At 43.6% G+C, this 12,415-nt stretch overlaps 2 protein-coding genes across 11 annotated transcripts in view; one reads left to right on the top strand and one right to left on the bottom strand.

Moving 5' to 3' along the window:
* Positions 1–12,415, bottom strand: part of LOC109562158 (uncharacterized) — a 446,088-nt gene that overhangs the window by 118,418 nt on the left and 315,255 nt on the right. The gene's annotated exons all lie outside the window — the stretch shown is intronic.
* Positions 1–12,415, top strand: part of FGF1 (fibroblast growth factor 1) — a 107,030-nt gene that overhangs the window by 50,857 nt on the left and 43,758 nt on the right. The gene's annotated exons all lie outside the window — the stretch shown is intronic.

The following is a 12,415-nucleotide window of genomic DNA, read 5'->3' as shown; positions in this document are numbered from 1 at the left end:
GCTCCTCTGACAACAGCAGACAGTCTACCTCACTCCTCCTGGGACAGAGGTCTTTTCTGTTCTTGCTTTTTTGCTTTATTTTCTTGTGCTTCATTAGATTTTATTTTTGGTTACAAAAGTAAACAGTTAAACAGTACTTAAGTATCCACTTTAAAAGTTAATCATTTTCAGGCCCACCTTCTACTTTTTAGCTCCATTATTCCAATTGCAAACAAAAAACTAAACGATAATTTATATTAAAACACCTCATAACTCTAGGAGCTAATTCACTGCTCAAATCTGATTTTTCCTCTGTGAAAATGAGAATAACAATGTTTATGCCACCTCAGCTCCTACATGGAACCATGAGATGACATCTATGAAATATTGGGTTGGCCCGAAGGTTCATTTGGGTTTTTCTATAGCAGCTTATACAAAAACCCAAACGAACTTTTTTGGCCAACTCAGTACTTAAAATGTGCCATGTGGTGTGCTTAGTCACTGCAGTCACATCCGACTCTTTACAACCCGACGGACTGTAGCCGACCAGGCTCCTCTGACCATGGGATCTTCCAGGCAAGGATACTGGAGGGGGTTGCCATTTCCTTCCTCAGGGGATCTTCCCGACCCGGGGACTGAACCCGAGTCCCCTGCGTTGGCAGGTCTGTTCTTTACCACTGAGTCACCAGGAAAGCCTCAGTAGTGATACTAAGTTTCTATTTGATCTGAATTCCAGATTGAACACAGGTTCAACTTCAAAAATACCGATTATAACACAGCGGCACAAAGCTGCCTATATCTAGATTATTCAGGACAATACATTCTGTATATATAGAAAATAAACCCAATTAAAGAAGGAAATGATAAAGAGAACACAAGAAAACATGAAACCCCAAACTCCAAATCAACCAACAAGCCAATCAGCATAACCTCAGAGCAAACACATACAAGTGTGGCATAGCAAGGTGATTTTCAATAGCTTTTTATCAACAGCCAGTTAGTCCTCACGGCCCCAGCCCTTTTTGTGCTTTCATCAGCTTTCTTTTCTTATCCAGCCGCCCCCACTGCAAAGCCTTGAGGCACTGAATGGTCTCCACTAGAACCATCCAGGTATGAGTCTCCTACATGACCCATATTATCATTCCCATCCCCCAAATCAAACTCTTTTAAAAAATGTATGGTTCCAAAGTATGTCAGAAATTTCAGTGACTCAATTTAATAAATGCCAACAAATATCACCAAGCATCCATTAGATGCAAGCCAAGAGTATGTATCTATGAAGGAAAGGAGTCCCTAAGATCCAATCCCTGCCTTGAGGAGGTGAAAATTCACTATGGAGGCCAACTGAAGGATGCAAATAACTCTAATTGCAGGATAGAAGGTAGTAACTGCCACAGACAGCTCTAGCCAGCTAGGTGCAGGATGCCGAGGGGGGAAACAATCAATTTCGGCTTGGTGCAGATTGGGAAGGGTCAGGAAGGAGGCAGCACTGGCCTTCTGAGACGCATCTGTCCTTTAAAAGATGACATGAATTCCTATGGCCCCCAGTGGCTTAATTATTTTGAGTCCCTTGCCTAGACTGGGCTAACTACTGCAAGAAGGCTCAGCATCTTGACACTGCTTTCCTGAAATGTGCCAGTTCCTTACCCAGCAGGATCACACAGTCTCCTCCAGATTAGGACACGTGGCTGTGCACACATCCCTGGGCCCACGCACTCAACTTCTGCCCATCCCCAAGGTCTCAGCTCAATGTCACTTCCTTAGAGACACCCCAACCACCCTCCATCTACCAGTGCCCTCGCCACCTCCAGCCATCTGCTATGGGATTTCAACAGGGAGATACAGGAATTAGCACTGAAAGATGTTCTCATTTGGTTGTTCACTTTGAATAAGAACAGACAATGAAAGCAGGGACTGTGTTGTATCCTCAGTGCCTGAGAAATCATAGTATAAAGTTGGAATGAAGTAATGAATAATAACAGACTGACTCAACCTCATCTCTTCCCACAGTCTCTTCATCTTCCTGGCTGACTGGGTTAGTTTTTGTGGGATGGGATCAATGGTTTCAGAAAACATATAGGATGAATTTCTGATAGACTTAATATATTAAAAATACCAATATCTCCGTTCAGTACGGCAAGTGGCAAATTAGTACGGTTTTTCAGGCTTTGATTCACAAGGGGTCTTCTAAGTGTAGCATGTGACTTTTCAGGAAAACGGATACAATACACAACATGTCCAGACCATCATTCTCTCCCACCCCTCTTTCTTCCAACAAACACTATTACTCACGTATTGTGTGCTAGTCCATGCAGGATGCTAGAGATAAACAGCTGAGCAACAAAATCAAGGGCTCTGCCCCGATGGAGCAAAGTTGATGGGAGGGACAGTCAGTAAGCAGCTAGTGGACTACAGAGGGGCAAGGACATCCGAGGGGAGGCTGGGCCTGGGTCTGGGGCGAGTGGTCAGGGAAGGCCATCTGAGGAACACCTGAGGGCGTGGCTGAGAAAGCAGTAGGAACACCTTGGGGGCAGGGGGCAGTGGACAGTGCTGGCAAAGACAGGTGCAGGCCACAAGGAAACAAGTTCATAGGCCCAGAGGTGATTGCCAGCTTGGAACCGAAAGATGGTTACCCCTGTCAGAGGTCACTGAGGAATCTGAGGCCAGGGAACTCTTGGGCTTTGCTATTCAATACGAAGACCAAGAGGGCTGAGGGGCACTGCAGACTACAGTTACACCTCAGGAAGTGACTGTTACATAAGCTCCCCAGGGGAGACTCTGCCACTTTCTTCACCATGTGAGGATGAGGCCAGAAGACTTTAACCATTTCCTGAATGAATGAATGAAGTGCCCTGGAGGTGTCCCCAGCCGTTTCCTCTGGTGTCACCAAGCCCCACAGAATCCTAAGACCAAGAGTCACCTAGAGAGCCAGCTGGCCCACTCTGTTCCCTCCAGGCTGTCTGACCTGCCCTTAGCTGATACAATCTTGTAGATTTTATAAAGTTAGTAGCGTGATTCAGAAACTCGGGTCTCTGAGCTCATACACATACAGCCAAGGGGTAGACAACTTGTCCAGTGACCTGGTGAGTCAGGAAAGGATGAAAAAAAGCAAGGATAAGAGTCCTAGTTGGCAGGTCAGGTAGCAAGGCCTTCTGGAGCCCGGATTCTGCGTCATTTATCAAGACACCAAGGTGCCTCCCTTCCCAATCTGCTCCTAAAGATCAACGTGCCCACATTTCCCCAGCAGCACCATCTCCTGTGGAAATGACATTTCCTGGTATACCTGGTGGTGAGATTTTTCAGATTTTCCAACTTTAGCTCATCTCATGATACCATGCACTGGCTGGATGCTGCTGTCCCTCTGAGAGAAGGCTAGTGGCTGGGTAGCTGTGAAGTGTGTACACCACATGTGGCCTGTGCCCACATCCAACTGCTGAGTCCCTATCACCTCTCACCAGTGCATCTAGTTTCCCTGAATTCTGCTCCAGTACTTTTCCACTCAGCAGCCAGGGTGATGTTTTAGAAATGCAAATCTGATCATGTCAACCTGTAACCTGCATTGTTTGGTGGTCTTTAGACAAAGGCCTGCAGGGCCCTGCATGACCTGGCCCCACCCGCTTCCCCATCCATAGCCTTCTCACCTCCCCTATAGCGGACTAGTTTCAGTTCTCTAAATGAAACATGCCCTCTGTGGGCTCAGGATCTTTTCACACACTCTTCCTGCTGCTTTCTTCCCCTTGTTCACTAGGAATATAAATGCTCCTTCTTCCAGGAAGTCTTCCCATCTCCCAGGCTCTGTAAGTTACCTAGTATGTAGTTTGGAAGGTGCCCTGGACTTCGCTGCTCTAACATTCAGTTCACTGGGAATTTCTTTTATGGTAGGTCTTCCTCACTAGAATGCCAGGTTCAAGAGGATCTCATTGCATCTGCCTTCTTCTCCATTACATTCCTCATGCCTGACGCGTAGTAGGTGCTCACTAAATATGTGTCAAGTGAATGAATGAGTACTCAGATCTTTGAACAATTGAGAACAACTTTACCAAATAAATTATGAAGCAGAGAGAAATGAGAATACAACAGAACTGCATTCCAAGCTGCAGAACCTCCCTCACTCTGGAGGCCTGATTTAATCTTACTCTGGCTTGTACATTGTGATGAGGCCCCAGTTAATTCTTCAGAACGGGTTTCTGACTCAGTTCAGAGAAATCTGGGCCTTTCCATCAGGCTCTACCATGATCAGTAAGCCAGAACCTCAGAGCAAACCAGACCTAATTGCGACACATTGCCTGCTGGTGGCCTGTGGCTCCCACAGCAGAGAAAGGAAGGCCTCCCTCCCATCCCAGCCTCGCAGAGCAAAAGGGTTGAGAAGGACCTGGAGCCCTCACTCATTTCACCTTACCCTTTGTCTTATCCTGCCCCCGCCCCCACCCCCAGCAGGCACAAACAATAATTCAGCAAAGGAAATATGAGTAATGGAAAGAAAGAGAAAAAATAAACATATCAAAATGGCAGTGTCCTCTGAGCCACTGCTTTTAAAGAAAACAACGTGAGTAGATTTAGAGTTATTTCAGTGCCTTTGCTAAAATGAGAAAAAGAACCAAGCTGGCCCTTCTAGGCTGAATTCCTTTCCTCTCTCTTGATGCATTAAAAAAAAAAGAAGAAGAAGGCTATCCCAAACTAGTGCTTCTCACATCCTGGTGTGCACCAGAATCCCCAGGGGAGGTCTGCTGAACTTGCAGGTGCCAGCCCCAACCCAGGCCCAGTGAATCAGGACCCCTGGGGAGGGGCACCTCACTGCAGTGAGGCACCGCCTTGAGGAATAACCTTCAGGATGTGAAGGCAATGTCATGCCCTGTGCTTGCTTAGTAACACAGGGTCCAGGTAAGAGACTCACATCTGCTTCTGGGAACTGACAACCTTGCTCATAGTAAAACACCACAAACTATAGTTAAGATTGGTAGGACAATGAAGATTATTGATTTCGCCTTCTGGCAGAAAGGGGGATGGGACACATATTCTATTCATTTCATTCACTTAAGTTGACACTGACTGAAGGATCTCATAGGCAAGGACCTGTGCCAGGTGCAAAGGCAAAGTGATGACAGGGATGGAAGTAAGCATGAAAATGATGGTAACTCTCAGGTATTGGCACCATAGAATGTGCTAGGTGCTTTACACGCATGATCTCATTTAATGCTCAACCAACCTATGGAGGTATTACTATTACTATTTCCATCAATGGATGAGAAAACCGAGGCATGGGCAATGACATGACTTGCCCAAAGTCACCCAGCAAGTAAGTGCAGACCCAGACTGAAACCCAAGTCTTCCTAACTGTGCAATCCATCTTCCATGTGAACTGTTAGCACATAAGTGCTCTTGAGATAGCCAGCCCCTGGTTAATTATAATTAACAGGAAAGGCATAAGACAAGCAAAAGAATAGGTACAAACTATATAGTTTCATGAAACAATGAGCCATCAACCTAGGGACACTGGATGAGTCTTATCCTGTTTAAGCTAACCACTTGGCTAAGGCTCTGTTCCTTGGATCTCAGGAGTCATGAAAGGCAAACCCTGAAAGCAAAGGAGCTGTTTTCCCTCCTCTGTGGAAGGATGAAGTGAGGGGATTTTAGAGAAAACCAAGAGGCCTTCCCAGCCTGTTTCTGCTGCACACAGAAGGGAGACCACAGGCTAAACTCAGAGGGAGACTGTATCTTTCAGTACATGCCCTAAATACAAAGGATATTAATGATGTCATCCATGGTGAGCTGATCACATGCTGCACAAGTGCTATTCACTTTACACCTTCTTATCAAGTTGGGTCTTTGCAACAACCTCACAAGCAGGTACCATTCAGGAGAGGAAACAGACGCAGAGAGAACAAGACACCGGCCTGGAATCACACACCAACTATGGAATTACACCTGCTGGTCTGAATATCAGTGTTTCTACCCAGTGCCTTGGCTGTCTCTTACTTAAACTCTTAGACACAAGGACAGTACTTGGGATACTCAATGAGCAAGAATTCCCAGTTGTCTGCCATTTTGTATTTGGCTATGCCAAGCCGCGCCTCAGTCTGGGAGATGCTGAGTTCTTATTTCAGCAAGTGTTTACTGACTGCCTTCAATACACTGTGCTTCATGCTACACAAGAGCTCCACATTTAATAAGGTGTGTGGGGGGCCCCTTTGCAAGAATTCATTGTAAATGTATAAATTAATAGTGGATAAAATCACTCAGAGGTGATATCACAAGAGGTCTTGGAATTGAGTACTAGGTGATTCAGAGGAGGTGAGTTTTAAAGAGAAGTCAGGAGTGGTTTGTCAGAACTGAGAGATGAGGGCAGTGTAGCAAAGGAGTGAAGTGGCTTGAAGTGTCAAAGAGACAAAGGATGCCTCCAAGGTCGCCTGAGCCAGCGCTGGTCCGGGGCATCTGCTCCCCAGGAGCCCAGGGCTCACTGGACTCTGCAAGCTCCACAGGCCCACACTGCTGGGAAAGCATCCTTCACGCTGGGTCACAGGCTTGGGAAAGTGTGCAGCAAGATCCCACAAGTGGTGCCAGGCACCCTCAGAGCAAGTGGAGGCAAAAGGAGAGAGGGCCCCAGGTTACGAGGGGACTTGGAAACCAGTCAGCAGGTCAGAAGGTTTCAAATTAATTTCTCTACCTTGAAAAGCAGACATAGGAATAAGAAGGGAAATACTGATAATAAGTCAAGGAGTGTAAATGGAACCTAAGCACATAAAGGGTACAAACTTTCTGAAAATTTTGAGTAAAAAACTTAAAATGTATGTGCTTTTCCCTAACAATTCTATTTCCATAAATCCTCCTAAGGACATAAAGGCCTGGTGGGTGAGGCTGCCTAGAGCAATTTTGTTCATAACAGTGACAGAGAGTACACAACCTAAATGTGTAACGATAGAGGCTTAGTTGACACAGTTTTGCTTGTACTTATAACTAAATGCTATAATCCTATGTAGCCATTACAAATGGGATGTACGTAGGTTTACATTTATTAATGAAAAAAAAAATTATACATGTGATTCCACTTTCTTTAGACCAAGTCTGAATCAATTTAACAGAACTGAAACCATAGAGAATAAATCCTATGATCACTGGTAAATTAAATTAGATATCAATAACCATAACATATCTAGGAAAACTATATTTTCAATTGAACTACACATATAGAAAAAAAATAAAAGAAGAAATTACAAAATAGCTTAAGCTAAATGATATACAAAACCCAGCATACCAAAATTTGGGGAGGTAACTCAAGACAATTATTAGAAATTTTACCTTTAAGTGCTCACATTAAAATATTTTAAAAGGATTAAAATTGATGATCCAAGATTCTGCAGGAAAAGGTTTTGAAAAATAAAAGGGTTCAGCCATCTCAGTTCAACTAACTAGACTCTGTTTACAGAGTGAAGTAAGTCAAACAGAAAAAGAAATATTGTGTATTAATGCATACATATAAATGGTACTAATGAACCCATTTACAGGGCAGGAATGATATGCAGATATTGAGAATGGACTTGTGTACACAGTGGGAGAAGGAGAGGGTGGGACAAAGTGAGAGAGAAGCACTGACATATATACATCACCATGTGTAAAACAGAGACCTAGTGGGAAGTTGTTGTATAACACAGGGAGCTCACCCCAGTGCTCTGTGATGACCCAGAGAGGTGGGATGGGGAGTGGGAAGGAGGTTGAAGAGGAAGGGGATATATGTACACTTATGGCTGGTTCACATTGTTGTATAGCAGAAACCAACACAACATTGTAAAGCAATTGTCTTCCAATTAGAAATAAATTTTAAAAAACTATAAAAAAAAATAAAGAAAGAAAAATAAAAGGGGAAAGTAAACTAAAAGTAAGCAGTAAAAGGAAAAAATAAAGATAAAAGTAGATAGTAACAAAACAGAAATTAGGCAAACAATGCAGAAAATTAACAAAGCAGCAAGTTTTGTGTCGCAGGAAATCTGAGATATTTGTATATATGATTCACATATACGATTCCACTTTGTAAAATGCTTACATTTCCATGAATGGAAATGTTAAAAGGAGTTCTCTCTGGCTGACAGGATCATGAACAATCTTTTAAAACTTTTTACTGTTGTTTATCTGTATTTTCTAATTTTTCTATCACCTCCTCGTATTTCAGGATTTCTAAGGGGACTGACTGGCATTCTCTGCTTCTTTGTTGAACTGGTATAACAATAAAGCCTAAGTACCGACTCTTTGCTTCATCAGGTGTGGTGCATGTGCCCCTGCTGCTACAGGAGAAGTTCTGAGTGGTGCTATGACATCTCGCAGGACCACTGTAGGGAGACCACTGTCCCCTTCAAAGTCTCCTTCAATCATTTTCACTGTTGAAGGAGAAAGCTTCATCTTGGTACAATTTTGTTTTCAACTCCCCTAGAATTGTCCAGAGAAGGCAATGGCATCCCACTCCAGTACTCTTGCCTGGAAAATCCCATGGACGGAGGAGCCTGGTGGGCTGCAGTCCATGGCGTAGCGAAGAGTTGGACACGACTAAGCGACTTTACTTTCACTTTTCACTTTCATGCACTGGAGAAGGAAATGGCATCCCACTCCAGTGTTCTTGCCTGGAGAATCCCAGGGACGGGGGAGCCTGGTGGACTGCCGTCTATGGGGTCGCACAGAGTCGGACACGACTGAAGTGACTTAGCAGCAGCAGCAGAACTGTCATTCTCTCTTGATAACCAAAAGAGCTGAGCAGGCAGAGAACAGCACCTAAGCAGAAGCCAGTGACTGTGTCCTTTGATTTTATTTGTCTTGACCACTGCCTTCTACTGATGGGATATTTTTGTGATTATACTAGAGATATAAAGTCTCCTTTACACAAGGACATTGAACTGAAGTAAAACTGCACTTTGGTAATAAGATTTTAAAGTAAGCAGATAATGATCAGAGTGATCAAGGTGCACCCCTGTACTGAAGCCCGGGCATAGTGATGATGACCTCTGGCAAGAGTAACACCACTCCCCAGGGAGTACCAGTGCATAGCAGAATATCCCAATAGCTCCCCCAGGCTTTGACTTCTGTCTGCTTATCTCACCATTTCAATATAAAAACAACAGCATGAAAATAATAAAGGAAGAATTTGCTCAGATGGTGACCCGGGCAGAGGGTCAGAACAGGATTCCACACTTGTCCAGATAAGTCCTGCTGGAAGGATGATGGAAGAGGGAGGCTCCTAAGAGCAGACAGAATTTCTCTGTAACATGTGCCCTGAAGAAAGGCCTTTCCACAGGAAGAAGGTCAAGTCCAGTCTATTTTTATAAAAGCATTTCAAGTGGTTAGTGGACTTATTTCCTGTGGTTCCCAAGAATTCTGCAGCAGGCTCTCAGAAGGATGTTGGTGATAGGGAGCCGCGACTTGATGAGTGAGAATCAATAATTATCTCTATATTTGCTTCCATTTTTTCTATAAAAATAATCCAAGGGAAAAACACTTGCTTTAGAAGAGCAAAGTTCATGACGACAGAGAGTAGAATAGGACATAAAAGTTCCTCAGTGTGTGGGAGAGTCCTTAGATTAAGATTTTGCAAGCTGAAGACCGATTTCTCCACTCATTCCCTTCCTTCCCTCACTTACTCAATAAAGGGCTGGGTGACTTCTCTGTGCCAGGCATGGTTTAGAGGCTGGGGAGAAGGTGGTGAATAAGCCCAGGTCTGTCCTCCAGGAGCTTACAGTTGAGTCAGGGAGAAAGATATAAAGCAAGTAAACACATGGGTGGACATACAATTAAATTACAAATGATGAGAAGTGTTGAAAAGGGAAAGAAAGAGAGGCAACAGAAGAGAACAAAAGAGGCAGAGGGTGGCAGAACTCAGACCAGAGGTCAGGGAAGACCTCTGAGGAGGTGGCACTTCAGCTGCCATCTGCAAGGTAGAAAGAGGTGGCGAAGGGTACTGCTGAGAGAGGGAACCATGTGATGAAGGCAGCCATGTGGAGATCACCGTGGAGTCAAGGATCCAAGGGAACGGAGTGGATGGAAAGTGATGAGCAAAGGGAGAGAGGAAAGGGAGGTCAGGCCAGGTCATAGGGTCTCAGACCATGGTTAAGGATTTGAGTTTTACTTCATGGAAATAGAAAGTCACAGGTTTTAAGCCATGGAGTGATCACCTGAAATAGGTTTTAAAAGATTTTCTGACTCTGTGTATAGTACTGACTTGAGGGGACCAAGAACAAACGAGGGGCTACTTCAGACGTCAAGACAGGAGCCCGTGGTGAACTGGGCTGGGTACTGGCAGTGGGTGTCAAGAACGTGAATCTGACAGCCCTTAGCTAGAGTCGAATGGCTTGATCATGAGCACTCAGAGAGGTCAACCAGCTAAAAGGCCTGGTACCAGGGTAGGATGAGGAAGGCACTTGCATTGGGCACAAAATATACTTAGAAATCAAAAGAAGTGATATTTTAATGCAAGGCTTTTTAAAAATCAAATTTTATGCAGAAAAGTCCATGATGAACAAAATATCAAGCTTCTTTAAAAAGAGTACAAGTGCTGAGCTCAGTGCAAGTGCTGAGCTAAGCCATTTAACGGAGCTGGGGCAAAGGGGAAAATCAGTCATTGATCCTATCTTTACTGAACAATTTGACGTTCTGTTCCTCACTTTTGTCCTGTCGAGCTGACCATCCCCCATCTATAAAATAAGAGGCCATATGTAACTCTGCTCTAAAATAGACATGATGGAAGGGGAATTAATGACATATATCATCAAAAGCCCCTGGTGGTTTCAATGGTATCCTTCCTTCCTTATTGTGGAGACTGAGACAAACGGTGTAAATAGTTGCTTCATAAATACTTCTGATGGTAATGGTAATAACTAACATTTATCAAGCTCTTAATATGTTAGGTGCTTTGCCAGAAACAGTTAAGTACAATTATCTCATTTAATCCTCAGAGTAATATATACTAGGTAGATATACTATTACCTATTTTACCATGTCTGGCATATATCCACACCTGACAGGCATTTAATAAATACAGGAAGAAAAGATGGATGAATAGATAGAAGGGAAAATAAGAGAAAGAAAAAAGAATGGGCTTTCCACTAATTCCTTCAAAGTCCTATAGGGATAACCAGTGGTTCCAACTTTGTCAAACACTATTCTTTAACATGCTATTTACCTTGCTTAAAAGGATTCAAAGGAAAAGGAAACTAAACTTAAATATCACCTTCTTCCATAGGAAGCATTTTTGATAAATTGGTTTTCTTTACACTTCTTCCCAACAATATTTCTGGGAACATATTTCTTGAGTTCATGCACTCCCATATGTTTATTGAGTAATTACTATGCATCAGGCACACAGCTAGGCACTGACAATATCATGGAAGCCAAAGGAACCTGACCTGGGCCCTCCTGGGGCTTCCATTAGAGTCTGTGTGTGTGTGTGTGTGTGTGTGTGTGTGTGTGTGGTGTTGGAGTGAGACAGACAGTAACAAGTAAGCAAATACATAAACTCATAAATTATCATAATGTTGGGGTCTGAGATAGAGGATAAAGAAGTGATAGGACCTCCCCTAGACAGGGTGGGCCCGACATAAGTAGACTCAGGGAGGCTCCCAATGGTCATGCAGTTGAAGATGCTGTTAAGAAGAATTTTTGCAAATCCAATCAACCAAGCTCCTTACAGAATGTGAAACTTGACAACCTAACGATTTGATCCAGTGCAGGCCAGTTTTGAAAAGCAACATCCATTTATTTATCTATCTTCTGTATGAACAAATCCACAAAAAAGTTATTCATACCATCAAGGGTTTAGGAATACAATATCATGAAAATGTTAGGAAATGTTCAGCCTTCTGACTGCCCCACCCCATGGTCCCACCTAAACGTCTAGATTTATCAAATTCCAGAGGAGCCTCCCGAACCTGACAATGTTAAGGAGCCAAGGAATGTAGGCTCCTTGAAAGTCAAGAGGAATTATGCGCAAAAAGATGGCAGCCCAGAGAAGTAAGAAGGCTCTCTGACATTTCCCCTTATTTCTTGTTGCTTAATCTGCCTTCAAAGGCCAGTAATATAGAAGTGCCCTATTTTTCAAACCACTCCACCCAATGTAATGGCGCTTTGATCTCTAAAACATCAGAGGGGAGCAATGGATGGTAGAGGATATTAGTGACTTTGAAAAGTCAGTTAGAAAAAAGAAATAAACAAGGACAGAAACCATGTGGAGTGGGAAGGATGAGAGCAAAGCATGCTTCCAGCTACCTGCCAGAACGAAAGACAACTCTCATGAGGCCATGTTTAATGTCTGAGTGTACTGCCCTCATTGTTGGTCCTGGGCTATCATTGTGATTTTCCTGATAAATGGTGTTTTGGTTGCAATGTGCATGTTCCTGGAGACACTAGCTATGAGGGGCAGAGTTATATCTTAGTTGAGTTTCTTGGATACAAATTTCAACTT

This window comes from Bos indicus, chromosome 7, assembly GCF_029378745.1.
Source record: "Bos indicus isolate NIAB-ARS_2022 breed Sahiwal x Tharparkar chromosome 7, NIAB-ARS_B.indTharparkar_mat_pri_1.0, whole genome shotgun sequence".
Classification (NCBI taxonomy): Eukaryota; Metazoa; Chordata; class Mammalia; order Artiodactyla; family Bovidae; genus Bos; species Bos indicus.
This window is presented reverse-complemented; position numbering and strand designations above follow the sequence as displayed.